The sequence below is a fragment of the Macrotis lagotis genome, chromosome 3 (genome assembly GCF_037893015.1).
Source record: "Macrotis lagotis isolate mMagLag1 chromosome 3, bilby.v1.9.chrom.fasta, whole genome shotgun sequence".
Lineage (NCBI taxonomy): Eukaryota > Metazoa > Chordata > Mammalia > Peramelemorphia > Peramelidae > Macrotis > Macrotis lagotis.
In genome coordinates, this window is record NC_133660.1 from 48,956,171 (window position 1) to 48,974,169 (window position 17,999).

The following is a 17,999-nucleotide window of genomic DNA, read 5'->3' on the forward strand; positions in this document are numbered from 1 at the left end:
AAGGGAGTTCAGCTTTTTGCCCTAGGGATGAGAAGCAGATGTAAAAACCTGCTTGGACCCTGGTTGGGGGCCTGCTTGTCTTTCCTGACCATGACCCAGCCAAGGTTGCTAGGCTGTCCTTTTATCTGTCTCTCTCTCTCTCTCTCTCTCCCCCCCAACCCTTCCTATGTCTTGTAACCCTTTAAATAACTTTTTTTAAATTTCTACTCATGCTTTCCCAGTCTGAATAATGATTCCTCATAGGCAGAACTGAACCCAAGTAGCCAGGGGCTACCATTTTAGAAATATGTATATTTGTATATATACAAATTTAAATATATGTGTGTGTGTGTGTGTGTGTGTGTGTGTGTGTGTGTGTGCACCCCTTTTTGCATGGGGGGGTGGGGAGAGAAGAAAAGAAATTTACATGATAATTTTGTTGTTTATTTGAAAGAAATTTGAAAGTAATAATAGTAAAATTGTGTATAATAGATTTGCAGTTTAATAAATTATCATCTATTTTATTGTACTATGTTATGGAAATGCTTGTCTTATTCCATAAATTAAAAATAAAATGCAATAATTTTTAAAAGTTAAAAAAATCCAGAGATTTCTCAAGTCAAAGATAAAATACTGCACATAGTCAGAAAGAGTTCAAGTACTAAATGTGATAAGTGATTAGGTTTCATTTTTATATAAGTTAAGGGAAACTGAGAAAATTCATTTATATCTTACAGAGAAGTAGCTAAGGAAAGAAGCTATGGTGATAGAATCAATCTAATTTGCATCTTATTGAAAACAAGGGGATTCTCTTGGAAGGGGATGGACTGGCAGCAGGGACCATAAACAAGGGACCATAAAATTAAAAGGTGAATTAGTGAATGAACTGGTGCCAGTCTAAGTGTCAGAATCACACATCTGTTAGACCTTTCATAAAGTTTACCAAATTGTGAGGAAGGGGAGGTTTGATAAGGAATTTGAACTCACATGGGGAGAGAATCAGATAGGCCTTTGACCTTGGCAATACCCAACCAACTGGGGAGATGGGAGGGACTTGTGTTTCTAGACAGGAGATAAAAAGCACTGATTTCATGTGCCTTCTGTGTCCACTTCTATTTTGGACACCCAATCTTAATATATTTTTAATAAACGGATCCTCTTTGGTCCACTGATGACAGTTTTGAGCTTTTGGTAAGGTGTTTGTTTCTTTTTTTTTCTTTGCCACAAGTACTTTATTTTGTCTGAAGATTAATACAGATAACATAAAACTTATACAAATTGATCACTGAGTGGCTAATACAGGAATTCTCCAGGAATAAAATGGGGAAGAACTCCTGAAGATCCATAGGCTTTTGCCATTGGCAAAAGAGGACAAAACAATCTAAAGAAAAGCTACACACTTGCAAGCTGCAGGAGCTAGAGGTCTCTAAGGAGTAACATTTTCTTCTATTATTGAGAACAAGGAGGGATTGAGAAATGCTTTGTAGCATCTTGCTGATAAGAGCAGCATCCCATCCATCCATCCATCCATCCAGGTCATTCATTATCAGAGGCAGATATTCCAAACTAAAGGACTGGCATGCATAACTATTAGAACTATGTTAACATAAGATTTGCAAGCCCTCTTCCCGTGTCCTATGAACCTTTCCTTTTCTATGAAGACCTTCTTCATGTCCTGTTGGGTTAGTGTCTTATTATATGACCGTGTGACTCTGTGGAACTGTATTTTGGCTTTGGATGAGTATCTGGAATCACATAGCATGTATACGAGGATGGGTATATATATATATATATATATATACATATATATATATATATATATAGGTGTGTCTCAATGGGAAGAAGGGGGAGCACAGGGGAAGAATAGAGGTGACAAGCAGCATTAATCTCAAGGCCTGAATACATTATGGTAATAGTAAATTCCCAAAACTCAAGAGCAAACCAAAAAATGGACTACTGACAACTCCCAGAGTATCACCTGAGCACATTTAACACATGAGAAGGCTGTGCTTTGGTCCATCCACTCACTCCATCCAGCTTCTCGAAGTGTTCCTCCTGGCATTGCAGATATTGATCAGGGTGGCTGCACAGGGTATTGATAGAACAGACATAACAACCATCACGTAGGTGTTGGAAGTAAAGATGTCAATGAAAGCAGCAAAGTTAGAGTTCCAGACTTCCATGCTCTAGAAGGAAGCTGCCAACTGTGGACATCGAGTTGTTCTTTACAATGGTAATGGGAAATTACCAGAAAAGTTGCTCTTCCAAAGAGGAGCACTTCATGGCTTCAGTAATCTGAGCAAAATTTCTTAGGTTCATTTCCAGCTGCTGAATGTTGGGGATGAGCTGATAGACTATACTGGACCAGGCCTTATAGAGTGTTTCATCCCAGATAGATGTTCAAAAACAAGCACATTCCAATAGGCGAGACAACCTTCTCAGGTCTTCCCCTCTTTCCTTAAAAATCAGCTCCCCCTGATCCTCCTGAACAAGATCCATTTTGTATACAAGGCAAAAGATCTTGACATCAGCAGAATTCTGAAGGATGGCCTCTAGACACAACTGGTAGTAAATGCATGTCCTTCTCCAGTTCCCGACTTTCCACACATCAAATACATAAATCAGAACCTCCACATTGAGGAAAATATTGTCCCGTTGGCTGGTAAAATAGTTCTCCATGAAAGAGGTGTCCTGGCCACCACAATCCCAGAGGTTCAGCACCAGGTTTCCCAGAAATCGAACATGAGAATGTTCCACATCAATTGTTGCACCAAGGCGGCGGGTATGTCTCTCAATATAATTTGCAAAGATGATCGAGCTCATGCTGGTCTTCCCAGACCCACTCTTATCCGTCAACAGTACCTTTTTCTTCATGGCTGTGATTGGCATCACCCACCCTTTGGCCCCCAGTAGGTAGGCCGGAGTGCCCCATCGGCTGAAGTCGTAGCCCCATCCTCCGGAGGCTGGCCTGATGGAAGGGAGCGGAGGAAGCAGGGTCAGCAACGGGAAGGGGCCGGGGGCCGGGCTCGGGCTGGGGCAGGAGGAGGGGCAGCTCGAGGAGGGGATGGGGGCCCGGGCAGCAGCGGGGGCGAGGTCTTTATCTGGATCCGAGCCCCGAAGCGGCTGACCAGGGCACTCCGCGGAAAGTCGGCCAGAAACGGGACAGGTACCGGCACCAGCACGGGCCGAGGCGGCGGAGGCGGTACGGTCGGGGCCCGAACCCGGCCGGGGCCCGGGCCGAGGCCGGGGAGGAAGGTGTTTGTTTCTTACACTCAAGAACCATAGTCAGGATCATACATAATTTAGCAGACAGCAGTATAAAGGGGGAAAGAACATGGAATGTGATATTCTATGAGGCAAAGGTTATAAATTTGCCTAGCAAAACTGAACATAATGATAGTGAGGTGGGAGATAGAGGGAGGATGAATGGTCTTAAGAAATTAGAGGACTTTCATGTATTTCTGATAAGACTAAAGGAGTGAAAAACTTTGAAGTTTAAACGTAAGAGTGAAAGAAAAAACATAAAGAGGCAAGCGTGAATCAACAATGATAAAGGACTAAACAGGAAAAATTGCTTCCATTCAAATATAAAGAAATGCTATCTGTGTTCTCTCTGAACTCTATTATCATTAGGTTTGTAGAGGGAGGCAAATTAGATAAGGCCAGCAGTGGTGCTCTGATAATATTAAGAATGGAAAGAGAGAAAGAGGAAAACTCTAGAGCAAAGGAAAAGGAAAGTTAAGGGAAAATATTCCATAGAATCAAGTTGCACAAGTGGATGTCTAAACAATCAAGGAGACAGATGGAGTGACTGACTTCTGAACCTCTCTGTCATCTGAATTTCTCAAAGGAAGAAACCACACACAAATGTGTATGAATGGATGCATACATAGATGGCTACGGAAATACATTTCACTCAACAAAAAGGATGGAAAGAGGAGAAGGAGAAGTTAGAAGGTAGTGCAAATAGATTAAATGAGGAAACAGTCAAACAAAACAGGGATGTAGAAATAGTTCTTTTTTGTAGCTCTTTTTGAGGTTGCAAAGAATGGAAATGTGAGGGGTTGGTAAATTAGAGAATGGATGAACATGTTATAGCATATAAATGTGATAGAATATTATTGTGCTGTACTTATACACACAATGGTGAAACAGGATTCCAGAAGGCCAATGATGAAATATTGTACCCACCTCCTAATAAAGAAGTAAAGAACTATGAGCACAGAATGAGATATTTTTTTTAAAGTACGTGGTCAGTTTGCTTTGATCAGCTATATGCCTTTATGATCACTTTTATTTTTCCTGAGTTGTCAGAATGGAGGAGGATGAAAAGGCAAAATCTTGGCTGATTAAAAACAAATAATTTTTAAAATGAACAGATACAAAAGGCAATATGACATGACTTTGGAGAAGAAGCTTTAGTTTCAAGTCTTATTTCTAAGCACATGGCTCTCTGAGTAACCAGAGGCAGATCAGGTAGCCTTTCTTTCCCAGACAACTCCTTAACACTCTAAGTGTTAAGTTAAGGGAGTTTTCATACTGGAATTTCCTCACACTCATGAAATCTCATGTCCAGATCAAAGCTGAGGGCAACACTTGAGAAGAATATAGATAAAGTAGATCGATAAATTTAGAGGAAGGCTAATAAGATGATAAAGGAAGGGAAATTAGGATCATAAGCAACTGAAAGAAAGGGAGATATTTAATTTGAAGCAAGGAAGTCTTATGAGTACTTCCTCTCAAGGTGCTTAGAGCCCATTATATTGATATGCAAGATCACTACTGATGGATGCCCTTTCCAGCACTAAAATTCTATGATTTAATAGACTTTCACATTTTTATAAGACATATGGGTGGCTGACATTGCTTTTTTATGTAAACAAAACATACAAATAAATATATATTCTCTCAGCAAAGTATGGGGAGAAAATATTATGTAATTTTGTAATCATAATGAGCACAGATAAGTTATTTAATTGAGGTCATGCAAAGAGTTTGAAGTTGGCAAAGATAGAGTCCAAATCTCAGAATATTAATACATGCTGGGTATATATAAATATAGAGATAGCCTCAGTCCATTGAGACCTGGATGCAAGCCCACTCTATGACTGAGTAAGCTATTGGTGCTGAATTGCATTGATAGAAAATTTTCCACATTTGAAAATTTCCTTTAACCAGTGAAATCACAGGTCCAGTAATAATGTTTTGTCCTTCATTTTTGAGGAAAACCATGACATCAGAGAGATGATGTCATGACAAACATGTGAATTGGATTTGAGGTTGGGGGGGCTGTGCTGAGTCATCAGCTTCACTTTCTCTTTCAGAGTCATCTGGATCCAGTACCAGATATGAATAAGGACGACTGGAGACAGCTCTGGATGTGAGGCAATCGGGGTTAAATGACTTGCCCAAGATCACAAAGCTAGTCAGTGTCAAGTGTCTGAGGGCAGATTCAAACTCCTGTCCTCCTGACTCCAAGGCCAGTGTTCTATCTAGCTGCCCACAGGTCCAGTAGCTCCAGTAACTATCACTATTTACCATGCTAGTGGTTTTGGTAAGAATTCTACCAGAATTTTATATACTGTTTCATTACCTTGTAGTGTGCTGTCATGTTCTGTCTATATGTCATATATTTTTGCACTAATATAATACATAAGTTCCTGGGAGTTCCTATAGTATACTTCACTGCCAGAAATAATGCATTCAATATAACCATTCCACATAATTTTACAGATATAGATATAGATTTAAGGCATTATGCTAAGTAGACAATGGAGATATGAACCAAAGAAAGACATAGTTTCTGTCTTCAAGGAGTTTACAATTTAAAAAGGGAAAGAAGACAACCACACAAAAGATTCAGGTATAGCAAGTAGAGAATTAGTTTTGGAATCAGGAAGAACTGTATTAAAGTCCCATCACTGACATAAAAGTTATGAGATCCTCGATTCAGATTAACTGCCTACATGCAACATTCTTTTTTTAAAAAAAATTAATATTTTTCCAATTGCATTATTTCATTATAAATTAAAATAGTTTCTAGTCATTTTTAGTAAAAGTAGTTTCCTCACCCATGAAATTGTGAATCTAGTTAAAAAAGAAAAAAATGGCAAAGGAGACAGTTGTTCATGGAAGGGAAAATCCATTTTTTGTGAATGAAGTGATTCCTTAAATGTGCCTTTAAGAGATGAAAATAATGTTGAAAGGCAGAGGTGTGGAAAGCGTTCTGAGAAGTCTAAGGAATGAAAGGATTTGGGAAAGGATAAGATAATATCTGAGGACATCAAATAGTCATTTTTTTCCCTTAGACTATTGGGTGCCCGAAGGAAACTAGGAAAAAAGAAGATAGAAAACATTGATTGAAGTAAGTTATATAAGACCTTAAATGCTAGGGAGTTTATATTTTCTCATAAAAGGGATTGGGAAATTCTGAGTGGTTTTTGTTTGTTTGTTTGTTTGTTTGTGATATTTGTTTTGGTTTGGTTTTTGAGCAAGAGAGTGACATGAATTAAGGAACTTTCTACGAATTAGGTGGAATGGAACTGGAAACTGTGGGCAGAATGAATTTTAGAGGGGAGAAACTAAAGCAATATGGAGAGAGCAGTTAGGTGAGGAGACTTAAATCAGATCATAAGATTGTGACTGAAGAGAAGGGAATGAAAAGGACAGATACAGGATAGGCAAAGCATACAGTACATGGTAACTTATAAGATACAAGGTGTGGGGGCAGCTAGGTGGCAGAGTGAATAGAGCACCAGCCCTGGAGTGAGGAGATCCAGAGTTCAAATTGGCCTCAGACACTTACTAATTACCTAGCTGTGTGACCTTGGGCAAGTCACTTAACCTCATTGTCTTGCAAAAAAAAGCTAAAAAAAGATACAAGGTGTAAAGGTAAGGAGAAACAACAGATGCTTTTGAAATTTTGAGCTTGGGTGATGGATTAGATGATAATGCCATTAACACAAGTAGTATCAAAGCAATGTAAGAAACAGTCATTTTTCTAGAGGGAAAAAAAATAAAAATGAAAATAAAATTTAGTTTAATGATGGAATCGAACAATAAACTCTCAGGAAAACTAAGACTACTGATCCTGAGATGACTCTCTAAATACTCCCAATTCTATTATGTTTTAGATCTGTAGCATATTAGCTATTTGTGAAAACAAACCACAAAACTTGTGTTGAAAATATTCAACTATTTGTGAGTGCTTAGAAGATTTAAGCTGGGGTTACCAAGTAGATATTTTAGACTCAAGAAATAAAATCATTTTTAAGTTGCTTGGCTTCTGCTGCAGTTTCATGGCACTGTGAAACTCTGGCTTTTCATTTATTTTTACTTTCAGTCAATACATTATGCATTAGCTTGGTCAGGAGTCTCCATTTATTTACTGCTCCATGTAGGTTGACAGCTATCATGTTTTCCATTGTGTCCTAGCATCCCTGTAATTCTTTATACCCCATAACTTCAGCAGCATGACACCAGTATAATTTTGAACTTGCAGGACACTTGACTTTCATTTGGTGTTCTTACATCTTATTCATATATTTGATGGTATCATTAACTGCATGCACTTTTTTGTGGACCAGCAATTCCAAATTCACTGTACTACTTTTTGAATTATTCTCTAGTTCTAAACATCCCCAAATTAGCATGTTAACTGGGTTCTAATGAATCTGTTATTTCTTTATCTTGGTCACCCAGTGGGATAAGACATCTATCAATGCTTTTTCTTAAATATCATAGATATGTATGCTAATAAGAGTCATATTGACCTTTTATAGGAGGTATGTTTTAGAAATTAACAGGATTAAAGTACTTGTGTCTTTTCAACTGAAAAAGGCAATGAGTTGCAGTATGGTATTAGGTCAAGACCTACATTCAAATGCCACTGATGCTGTTTACTTATCTGTGTGATCTAGGGCAGGTCATTTTAATTACTGAAGCCTCCATCTCCTCATTTATAAAATTAGGAATCTGGACTAAATGAATTCTGAGATTCCTTCTCATTCTAACTCTGAAACCAATAAGGCTATGACACTATTGTCTCATGACATGAACATGGGGAAATTTTCTTTGGTTCTCACTGTAAGAAATATATGTTTGTGTGTGTATGTGTGTGTGTGTGTGTGTGTGTGTGTGCGCACACACAAAACCATGAACTTGTTTCTTAAGCAACAGATAGCTAAGTTTTTGTAAGTTTCAGATTCACTAAATGGCAAGCCAACTAATCACTTTTTTTTAAAATAAACTAAGGACAGATTCTAGTGGATAAACTGTAGAAACTTGTGATTCTTGTGAATCTGAGTTAATATGATGGATGGATGGCAATAAGATTTAAATAACAGTGTGGAATAATTTCAACTCAGTCCCATTGCAAAAACTTGTAAGAAATTAGGTTGCTTGCAAGTAAATGTTGAAAAATATCTGACAATGTAACTCACCATCTGGTGTCATCAAATAAATCACCATGAAAATATTGGTAAATGGAAAGAGGGAGAGAAGGCAAAAATTTCCCAAACTAGAAAACTCTTGCAATTGATTCCTTCTCTCCCCCTCCAACTCTGTTTATGAATATCATTTTGCTTAAAATCAGATACTTTGCTTCTTGCAGTGTTTTGAATGTCTGTAAATCTCTGAACCTGAAGCACAAAGAGACTAAAACAATATCAAAATTGTTATTTTTGATATTGTAATCTATAAAAATATATTATAAACTTAATAAAAAAGAATCTGTTGCTTAAGAAGCAAATTCATGGTTTTGTGTGTGCGCACATACATACACACACACATACATACATACATACATATACATTTCTTACAGTGAGAACCAAAGAAAATTTCCCCATGTTCATGTCATGAGATAATAGTGTCATAGCCTTATTGGTTTCAGAGTTAGATGGAGAAGGAAACACAGAATTCATTTAGTCCAGATTCCTAATTTTACAAATGAGGAGATGGAGGCTTCAGTAATATAATATACTATATTACATATATTTTAATATAATATATAAAACCACAGATTTCAATTTCATACTACTTATTTTAAGTATATTCTGTTTTCTAGATAATACTTTTAAAACTCTCTTGCTTATTTATGCTTCCTTCTGAACTTCCTTTTGTTCTCTTAAAAACAAAAAGTTCCAGCAACCCTCATTTTGGCATAAATATTGATAACTCTCTACCTCCCCAACTTAGAAGTAAGAGAAAGAAATGGAAAGGGGAATAACTTAATAAATATATACATTTATATAGATAGATAGCTATAATTATATTGTCTATATTGCATAATATAATAAAATTTATAATTATAATATGTATGTATTACATATACATATATTGAAGCAAAATGAATACATACTGTAACTATGTTTAAAAAAATGTATATCTTCATTTATGTCCAATACTTCCCCATGAATTGTCTGGAAACATTGTTGGTAATTGAGTTCTTAAGTCTTTCACATTTGTTTTTCTTTATAATTTTTTGTCCTTATATAAATTACTTTTTGGTTCTTCTCTCTTTGTAACAATTTGAAATACCTAGGATTCCCTCAGATTTTTTGTCATAATAACATTACATTCATATTTCACAATTTATCTATTCCATAATTGTCTAAAAGGCATCCATTGAAGATTCTAATTCTTTGCTTCTCCCTTCATTTCAGGATCAGGAAGTTTGTTTACTTGTGACTATTCCTTCTGCATTCTATATCCTCTGTCTTAATCTCATGCTTAATCCCTGAATTTGTTTTCTGTTTTCTAGGTGTTTGTTCAACCATCCTTTAAAGATAAAAGTAGGGGCAGCTAGGTGGCTCAGTGGATAAAGCACCAGCCCTGGAGTCAGGAGTACCTGGGTTCAAATCCGGCCTCAGACACATAATTACCTAGCTGTGTGACCTCGGGCAAGCCACTTAACCCCACTGCCTTGCAAAAACCTAAAAGAAAAAAATTAAAAATAAAAAAATAAAGATAAAAGTAAAATTCAACTGATGTACTATCACCTCATTTCCCTTTTTCCATGTTTGTTTTTTCTGACACATCAATTATTATAAAAATTACAAGTTCCACAAACTGTCTTCCTTTTTTCCATGCTCCTATTTATCCATTCATTTCTTTGCACTATTAAAAGCCTAAAAAGAGATCAGAACTAAACCTAGATCGTTGCTTTTTTTCTTACTAACCTCCCTCAACAGCTTTGGAAGATAATAAAGATTTCTATAAGTGTTATTCCTTCTTGTTCCCTATTAGAAGGTTAGTAATACATCATCCAACTACTTTTACTTGTTCAAATAAATTTACCTTCCTAGGTTTCTTTTCACTCTTATGTTTGTATTTCTAATTTCCTATCCACTCTGATCTTTTCATAAAAAATGCTTGAAATTCAAAAAATTCAAAATTTTTATGTGGGATTATACTCAGCTTTAAAGGGTGAGTTATTTTTGTGTAGTATATATTTCATCTTTCAGAACCTATATTCCAAGATCTTCTCAAATGTTTTGTAGAAGCTTCCAGGGTTTGTATGACCCTGACTTGTTCCTTGGTGTATGTTTCATTCTGAATATTTATAGTATTTTTTTTTCATTTATAGAAGAACTCTGGATTTTGGTTATGACATTCCTTGGACTTTTCCTTTTGGAATTCCTTTAAGGAGGTAATTGGTAGAATCTTCTATTTTAGTTTACTCTCTGGTTCTAATAGATGATTTTCTTTTATTATTTTTTGAAATATAGTGTCCCAGTTTCTTTGTTTTTTTAATATCATAGTTTTCAGAGTTCTTTGATTTCTAAATAATCTCCTTTTGACTATGTTTCCCAAATCAGTTTTTTATATCAGACATCTTATATTGTTTGCTCTAATTTTTCTTACTGTCTCCAAGAATCACTGATTTCTACTTGGTCTAATATCATCTTTAGAAATTCTATTTTTTGAGTAAAGTTTACTATTTTCTCCTCTTTTCCAATCCTTCCTAAGCTTCTTTTATTTCATTTGTAATTTTCATATCCTTGATTCTTTGCTTGTAGTCATGATTACCTTTGCATTAATATTTGATATTAGTTGTTGTTTTTGTTGATTTAATTGTCTCACTAATTTTAATTCCTTAACAATTAAAAAAAAATTAGTTCATGCTTTGTGTTCCACTTTGAGTTCTGCCACTTTGGCCTGGGGTGGTTGAACTGTCTTGGTTGGACTGGATTTCTTAGTTCTTGCACTAATTTAGAGCTCCTAATTTAGGACTGTTGGACTTCTGATGTTATGACTTATGCATCTTAGGGTACCTTTCTTGAACATCAGGGCAAAAAAGTGTTAGGGCCCTCAGATCCTCTGAACCTCTCAAACACTGAATACTTCCAACCCAAGAGTGTTTGATACCACTTCAAGTGGCTTCCAAGATTTCCAGTTTGAAACTTTGTGTTCATCCTGAGGCTTTTTCAAGGGAGCCCTTCACTCTTACTTTCTGCCTGCTAAGAACAAACCTTACAAAACTATGGATGTCCAGTTTCTCTAGATGTGCTGGTACTCACTTTGCTTGTGGGATTTCTTATCTCTTTCCTATGGACTTAGGACTGATTTCTTAGACACTTCTGGGATAGAAGATATCATTTACCGTAATTTCTCATTGGAAATCTTGCTTCTTCAATCTGGTATAAATATAAGAATTTTGCTAGAGACAATATATAAAATATTCCTCCTGCCAGAGAGCAGCAATTCTTTCATCTCCCTTGTTCTGGATGATCTCATTTCTTAGTGTCTTTTAAGGTCACCCATAGATCAAATCAGAGTAGGTTCTCAGGTCCTGTAAGGATCACTAATCAGGTCTTTTAATAAATCACTGATAAATATAGTTACAGGATTACATGACCATTACAGTCATAATATCATATGTATGTATTTATTTGTTAAAATGGTTTTTATTTGATGCATTTTTGAATATTCACTTCACTACTACAGTCATAAGAACTTAACAGCAGCATAATATCATGTATACTTAGAAACATAGCTAATAATTAATTGTCCTTTGGGAGAGAACAAGTAGCTAATGGGTATGAATACTTTATGACTATAGAAAGCTCTGTTCATCTCCTCCCAAAAGTACCTGTTGAGATTCATGTACATAATTACCAGTTATGATTAAGATAATGTGGTCTATTTGTCATAGGAGAAGGAAGTAAAGTTTTGCATATGATGTCATCATTATTTGTATGGAAACTAGAAGCATGTTGTTAGCTTATGGCTGGGTAATAGAAATTCTTTTTTTAGATAATCTAAATATCTCAGAGTAGACTACATAGATTGAAATTCTGTACAAAAGGGACAGATTTTTATTCGAATACTGCTGGTTAAGGGTGCTCCTGCACAACAAAAAAGAATTTAGAAATGAGTCATAAAAAATTCTGTGCCTGTTTAAATAGAGCATTGGTTGCTTGCATGGTTTGTAAAGGTTACTTTGGATTACAGATAATTTACACTCAAAGAATTTTTAATCCATTAAGATTTTTATGTAGAGTAAGGATCAAAATATCAATTCCTTCTCCTGCAAAAGAAAGCACTGAAGCTTTATTGTCCAGATGAGAAAAGTTTGAAATGATTTGAATGTAAGTAGAAAAGAGTATGTGGACAGAATAGAAAAAATAAAAAAAAAACAAAAAAGCATATAAAAAGGTACATATGTATGTGTGTGTGTGTGTGTGTGTGTGTGTGTGTGTGTGTGTGTGTGTGTGAAGCTTTTTCCATTTTGGACTCAGAGATACATGTAACTCTGAAACAGTAAGATATAATATGAATTTAAAATCCCTTAAGTAAATTTGAGTTATTTACTCATATTGTCAATATTTACACATAAGTAGTCATTATTGCAATTTTCTCATTCTTAATTTAAGTGAAATCTAAAAATCTTATGTTGTCAAAATCTTCTGGATTCCCTTTGTTTAATTCTGGAGTTACCTGAGTTGTAAGATAGTGGCAAGAGGCAGGTATCTGAAGTTTTGCTAGCATATTTACAAAATTCAAGATGTTTTATTCATGCTATTGATTCCTGGGTGGTAAAGAACAACCCCAATACATTGAAAGGAATTGAGTCTAAGTGACATCATTAGTGCAGAGAACAATAGAGTGAATTAGAGTGAGAGAAAGGAAGAAAAGATGAGAGAAAGTGTTATTCTGCATAGATGGGGAAAAGAGAACTAGAATACAAATTAAAGCATAAGGGAAACTTAGGAATCCTTCCAAAAACCTGGGTGAGTCATGAGAATAGATTAAGAATAGCTAAAGGCTCTTCAGATCCCAGGGTGAATTTGAGTGTTGAAAGAATAATGTGTCTGGACTGTGTTCTCAGGATTTGTGACCCCCATAACAAACCAATACTAGTCTGGGATCAGTGTTGAAAGAATCTTGGCATATTTTATTGCTGATGTACTATGGCTATTTTAGTTGTTGTTTTCATCCAAGGTTGAGTATATTATCTGTAAAAATGGGCATAACTTGCCAAGTTCAATTATGAATAATTTTTCCCTTTCTTTATTCCTAAAAGGTCACTATGGTTATGAAGCATAAATCATGACACCCAACTAACTAGAAAGCAAAAGTGTTGGAAATAAACTCTGTGATTAATTTAATTTTTTTTTGCTATTTTAGATTGTGTTTGGAGGATTATGATATTTTATATACAATTTATTTCATGTGTGTATATTCAGAGAAATATTCTTGAAATGAAATTGAGTAAAGTAGTACAACAACCTAGAGCAAAAAATATATTAAAATGTATACTTAGAACATCCCTTAGTTTTAAGAAAGTAGCCAGTTAGATTAATATTAAGGGTTAACTGAAGTATGGAATTTCGAAGACCTAGCAAAAGCCTAGGACTACAGCAAGACTTATAATAGTTGAAGAAAATGCTGTATTGCTCTCCTGTATCAAGTTCAACTTTTCCTTGATTAATGAAACAAATTATAAGGGTAGAAGTCATCATATTTAGGAAAAACCTTTTAGTATATTTGGACTTGACATCTAAAAAGTTCCCTAACAATTAGAGTCATTCAAAATGGAAATGAATTGCTTTGGAAGGAAGTGGTTGGCTCCTCACTAGTGGTCTTCAACCAAAAGTTAGATGGTTACTTGTCAGAATTGCAAGGTTGAATCAGATGAATTTCTATGATATTTTGCATTCTGAGATTTATAGGGGAAGAGAGGAAAATCAGCTTGCTTTTGTGTTTTTGCAATTTTTTTTATTGAAAGTTTAGGGCAATATCACCAAAGCAAAACAGCAGTTCTAAATAGGGAAATCAACTAGGTGAGTAGGACATGGTGAGGGCTAGAAAGTAAGAGTAAGAGAAAGTTAATAGTCCTAGATATAAACTAAAATCAATTGATAAAGGAGGAACCACTAGATAGTAGTTGATTGGGTCTTGTCCTTCATTACTGAAGAAGACCAAATTGACATCACTGTGCTTGAGAAACAATACAGTGTGTCTGACTGTGACTGATCAGAACAGTACGAACTTGGAATGCTCTACCATAGGTTGGGCACAAATAGTCCATGTGAACACCTGGGGTGAGTACTCTAAACTTACAGATGTCACATTTCCTTTGATTTGCTTCAATTCTACCTTCCTCATAGAGTGCAACCCCCTCACTGATGAGGGTATGCTGTGCTAGGTGGTCCTTGTGCCAGTGTGTCCCATGCTGTACAATCAATTCTAAAGTTCTTCAATGGGTTATCTTCAGGGTGTCTTGGTATCACTTCTTCTGACTCCCCTGTGAGTGTTTGCCTGTGTGAGTTCTCCATAAAAGAGTTTTTTTTGGCAAGCATATGTCTAACAACATGTGCAGCCCATCATAGTTGCACTCTCTGTAGTAATGTTGGAATGCTAATTCATTTAGCTTGAGAAAGGACCTCAGTGTCTGCTATCTTCTCTTACCAGTGATCTTCAGAATCTTCCTAAGACAATTTAAATGGAAGCGATTCAGTTTCCTGACATGGTGCTGGTAGACTGTCCAGGTTTCACAGGCATATAGCAATGAGGTCACCACAAAGTCTCTTTAAACCTTCAATTTGGTGGTCAGTATAATATCTCTTCTCTTCCATACTTTCTTTTGGAGCCTCCCAAATATTGAGCTAGCTCTGTCAATACATGTGTCAACCTCATTGTCAATGTGTACCTCCTTGGAAAGGACACTGCCAAGGTGAGTAATATAGTAGTTAATGATGTAATAAAATGCACATGAACTTATTTTCATTTATTTTTGCTTTAAACTAATGTCTCAGCTATAAATTTCCTACATATTATAGACTTATTAATATTTATATGAGCATTTTAATACTTTATCTTGATTTTTAAAAAAGGAAAACTGATTTTTAAATGTCTTTAACATTCTAGGTATTAGTTCCTAGAATGAGCATTTCAGTTAATTCTTTTCTGTCTTGGAAAATAGTATTGTCTAATAGTGATGATGTAAATTTCAATAATAACTCATAGGAATTGTCAACAGACAATCACAATATTACAAGACTTGTTACAAGAGAAATGAACATGCATGTGGAACCTAAAGAGTTCACATTCCTTACCAAAGTTTGCATATTTATAACAGTACAGCCAAAGGGGGAGGAGGAAACAAGAAGAGGCATAGCATAGGAGGGGAAAGGTGTGGAAAAAGGATATAGCTCCTCCCAAAGAGAAGGATCAAGGAGATGGCAAAAACCAAATTCTCTTTCCGTGAAGATAGGAGGGTCTGCTTATATGCAAAGGACTTTAGCTGCATCTAGCTGCATTTTCCCAGACTGGCAGAGATTCACTGGTACTTGTTTTGCCTCCCAAGAGGGCAGAGAATTCAGCTTGGAGTACAAATAACAAATTGTGCCATCTTGGGGGAAGGGGGAAAAAATCTCATCCATGACATTCAGGGCCTCCTGAATGCTCTGGATCCAGTGTTTCTGTAAAATATTGCAACTCAAAACACATTCAGAAGACCCCTTAACACCCCTTAATAGAATATCTAACTCTCTTTCAAGATGTGGAGATTCTTCAACTACATAAACAGTACATATGACAAAAGTACATAAAAAGATAAAAAATAGATCAAGTAGAACATTAGACAGCAAGAATTGTATTTTGTAATAGTTTTATGGCTTGATGAATATATAGACATAATTTAGAGGTAGTGAAGACTTTTGGAAAGTTTAGCATTCCATTTGAAATGAAAAATTATCCCTTAATGAAAAAAATTAAAAGGTTTTAATCTTTATTTTCTTCCTATTTCTGATTGATTTAAGACAAAACAAGACATTTTTCCTCCCCCCCTTTTTCATTCATGTTTCAATAATAATTTTTACTCAAGAGGTAATCTTTCTCAAAATATATTACTAGTTAATCTGTTCAAGGACAATTTATCCCATAGAAATCACCTTGAATTGATCTGTATCACTCCCCTGCTTACATTAAGAATTTTTAAAATTCATTGTTATTTTTCTTATAATAAAGAGAGATAGGATGATGCAGAAACTTGACGAAGAATTTACGAGAGAGAGAGAGAGAGAGAGAGAGAGAGAGAGAAAGAGAAAAGGAAGTCAGAGTGGGGAGAGGAGAAGAGACAGGCAAGGCAGGCCTGCAGATAGGTAAACTCTGCAGGACCAGAGACAGTCATGTAGCCAGACAGACAAGGAGAAAGGCACAGAGAGAGAGAGATGAAGAAAGATTTATAGAGAAAAACTGAGACAAAGAGAGAGAAAGAGAAAGACAAGCACAAAAAATAACCAGGGTGAATCATCACCTTCCTCAGGAAAACACATAAACCTCTTTGCCTGCAGGTGCTGCTTGCTTGAGGTCTTAGGAGTATATCTATCTCAAGGGAGAAGTTAAAGCTAACCTATTATTATCTCCATTGGCTGAAGGGAATTATTGATCAGTCTTGCTGGTAATTTGGAGTTAGCTAGAGGAAATGGCTCTCGATGGTTCTTTTTTATTCTTTTTATAACTTGGTCTAGGACAATGAATGAGGCTATTTTTTTTTCTTTATGGTTCTTTTAAAGAAACACACACACACACACACCTACACAGAGTATATTTTAGGTTGTAGGATGAAATGACTTGAAAGTGTTACCTAAATACAAAATTACCTTTGATAACGAGAAAACTCAAGCATCAGCATCGGAGATAAATTATTAGTCATTTCTAGAAAGCAATCAAGCCTGCTCTAGAATAGAGGCTTAGGCTAAAGGTCCAAGATAGAGCTAGTCCTCTGGTCTACCCAAACCTACACACTCTTAGAAGCTATCCAGTGTCATGTAAACCTGATAACATCTGAGTTTCAATTCGGATTATTCAGTGTCTCATTAGAATAAATACCTATACCTACCTCAATCTATACCTGTTGGTTTCAAATTGAAATTATTTCCAAATCAAAGGATCTGAATGAACTCTTGGTTTTTCCTTCAACATTCAGATTTGACTTCTAATCTCAATTGTAAAAAATATTAAAAATATTTTGCAGGAAATTTTCAGTGTTAGGTTTATTGAAGGATCTGAAAATCTCAAATATTCCTCTCGAGTCCTTTGTTTATAATAAAAACTTCATATTTCAGTTCATATTTGATATCTCTCTCTCTTCATGAGATATCCTATCCAAGAGACAGTATTAGTGGAAGAATGCTGTACTTGAAATCAGGTTTGAATACTGGTTCTTTTTATTTTTTGATGAGTTATCTTCTTTTTCTAGTTATACATTTTTACTTTTAAATGAGTTTATGTCTTCAGTCAATTTTTCATAATTCTCCTTCATGGCTTTCATTTTGTTTTTCCATTTTTTCTTCCTCTCTTCTTTGGTTTTTAAAATCCTTTTAAAGCTCTTTCATGAGGTTTTGGATTTGAAACCAATTCTTAAAATTCTTTGAGATTTCAAATTTGCTTCCTTCTTCTGAGATAGAATTCTTATTATCACTATCTGAATAGAAGCTTTCTGTGGTTAGTGTTCTTTTTGTTTGTTGCTCCTTTTGATAATAGAGCTCAGCTCCTCATGTACAGAGAGTACA

The 17,999-nt window shown here is 35.6% G+C and overlaps 1 protein-coding gene and 1 pseudogene across 1 annotated transcript in view; one reads left to right on the forward strand and one right to left on the reverse strand.

Moving 5' to 3' along the window:
• NDST4 (N-deacetylase and N-sulfotransferase 4) overlaps positions 1 to 17,999 on the forward strand; it is a 445,770-nt gene that overhangs the window by 118,507 nt on the left and 309,264 nt on the right. The window lies entirely within an intron of this gene.
• LOC141517124 (ras-related GTP-binding protein A-like) lies at positions 1,968 to 2,933 on the reverse strand (annotated as a pseudogene).